The sequence below is a fragment of the Zalophus californianus genome, chromosome 9 (assembly GCF_009762305.2).
Source record: "Zalophus californianus isolate mZalCal1 chromosome 9, mZalCal1.pri.v2, whole genome shotgun sequence".
Lineage (NCBI taxonomy): Eukaryota > Metazoa > Chordata > Mammalia > Carnivora > Otariidae > Zalophus > Zalophus californianus.
Genome location: NC_045603.1, coordinates 59,920,100 through 59,922,637, shown reverse-complemented (window position 1 = coordinate 59,922,637; position 2,538 = coordinate 59,920,100).

The following is a 2,538-nucleotide window of genomic DNA, read 5'->3' as shown; positions in this document are numbered from 1 at the left end:
GTCGTCCCTAGCCACACCAGACCCAGCTCCTTAATCCAAAGTGGAAACCCTCTTCTCCACTTTGAGTGAAAAAAGCAAGGTGGGGACAATACACCCAACCACTGTTCCTCACCTCCCTCTATCAGCAGGCTGAGCCTGCCTTCTAGGGGTGGAGGAGGGAATCAGGGAAATGGTTTCTACCTGCCCCAGGATCCCTTAGGTTGATGAATGGAGCAAGAAGACACCCCTCCGCCCAGAGAAGGAAGTTTTTATTCCTATGCTGGAAGGGAGCAACAAATTCAGACAGAAATAAGGATGCAATTGGTTTAGCTAAACAGCAACACCCCAGACTCCAATCACCTCAAGGAGGGTTATAAAATTATCAAAAGTGATAATCTTAAAATTTTTACCAGAAAAATACCAGAGAACTGACTCTGTGTTTGTGGGGATGACAAGGGTCTCTCTCATATACAAAATCATGAAGTACTCAATTAAAAATAGAAGCTGTTTTTCAAGGTTAAGAGTCCCTGTTGTAGACATCATTGCTGAGAGAATCAGGAGGGCTGAGGATGGAGAGATGCTCCAATTCCCCAAGAGGAGAAAGGGGAGGGGGAAAAACACTGTACTTTTCTTTCCCTCTCAATTCCTTCCCGTGAGCCCTTATTAGTAGTCTGTTCCTAGAAACATGGAAATAAAACAGAGAGGAAAAAAGGGGGAAAAGGAAATGAGAATGAACAGGAGAAAAAGGGAGAGGCAGGAAGGGCAGAGAAAAGATGGAAAGAGGGAGCATCCTCTGTGTCCTGGTCTCAAAGCAGGATTTTCCCCATCCTCGGCAGCACTTGTGAGAAAGAGGTAGGCCAGGCTTGTCCCGGACTGGGAGCATCCTGGTGGCTCTGAGCCCTCTACCTCCCAGCTCCTTGTGCAAATAAGCCTGGAACGGGGAGGCAGGAACTAGAGGAGGGGGGGTACTAGATGAGGGGGGTGCGTGACAGGACAAAGGGGCAGAGGCATGCCCCCGGTCTCTGGGAGTTGAAACATAAGGCAGCAGAGGGTTCCAGCGGGGGCAGGGGAGTCGGGGAACAGGCAGCAGGGAGGTGCTGCATGGTGTTGGAAATAGCAGGAAGGTATGGTCCATCCTGTGCATACGCAGCGCAGGCAAGGGCTTCCGTTCACCTGCCCTCCTCCCCCGCACCGCAGATCTCACCTGCTCCCACCCCCACCCTTGCTGCAGACATAGAAGCAGAATTTCCTCACTGCAGCCTGCAGCAGCTGGGGCCCATCCCTCAGCTCACCGCCAGCTTCATTCCCAGAAGACAGCAGTAGCAGGAAGGGGGAGGAAAGGAAGGGGTACAATGATAACCCCAAACCTTTTCATCTCAGCAGCCCCCAGATTTATCAGCCAGCGCAATTCTCAGCCTCTCTTCCTCTCTCCCTGGCTCATAACCAAATGATCACACAAGGCTTTGCTGAGAAAAGGCATGAGGCATCGCCTTTCCCCATCTGGGAGGGAGCATCACATTATACACAGAAAGAGATGCACCTGTTTCCAGAGGTGGCATGGGGTAGAAAGAGCTCGTAAAGAGTCCCAGATTGTTGCAAGAAAGATAATAATTTGATGGGGTTGAAATTAAATGTCCAAATTGAGGCTGCTTATGAAATTTAAAGGGGGTGGAGAAAACATGGGGTGGAGAGACCAGAAATGAGAAGAAAAAAGACAAAGAAAGAGAAAAACACATACGATACAGTAGACAAAGGGGAGAAACCATAAAAAATACAAATAAAAACAGAAGCTGAGAGAGGAGGGAGACGGCACCTGGAAAGCAAGATGTTACAGCTGCAGAGGGGGTAGGGGAAGCAGGAGAGCAGAGGCCGGGGAGGAAACAAAGGCGACGAGCCAGAGCCCAGGACCAGACCCTTTCCCCTCACGTGCCTTCAGCCTGTCCCTGACTTCAAGCAGGAGGGTTTTGAGTGAAAGGGTTCGTGAGATTTCTGTCGTTACCTCCCCCATCCCTGCTGGAGTTAAAGCCCCCCAGGACCCGTGTGGCAGACTCCCAGCTTTTGCCTTGCTTGCCCCCACGCCCCTCCGCAGGTCACCCTCAAGGCTCGGGGAGCAGCTTGGCGTGTCCGCAGGCTGTTAACGGGCTTCCCTCTGCACGCACTCATGGGCAGTAGCCCTCAACACTAGGGCTTCCGCTTCCTTCCAAGGGTGGAGGCTGCCTGGGGGGCCACTTCCTCTAGCAGAGCGCATGCACCCGGCAGCCCACCTAAGCACAGACCCCTGCACTCGGTCCTCCATCTTCCCCAGGCTGTCAGTGCTGCATCGATCTCACCAGCTCTGCAGCCCTTTAGTGGAGACAAAAGGGGAGACAAAACAGCCCAGCTCCCGACTTGTCCAGCACACTGAGAGGCAACATTCCTGGGAGAAGAGTTATGAGCGATGATGAGCTCATCTGAATGAGTGCCATGCAGACGTACCCCCTGACACACTGGAGGGAAACAAAAACCAAGACACAGTTGTTTAGGAGTGGGAGTGCGGTGTCAAAACCCCAGAGCTGCGCC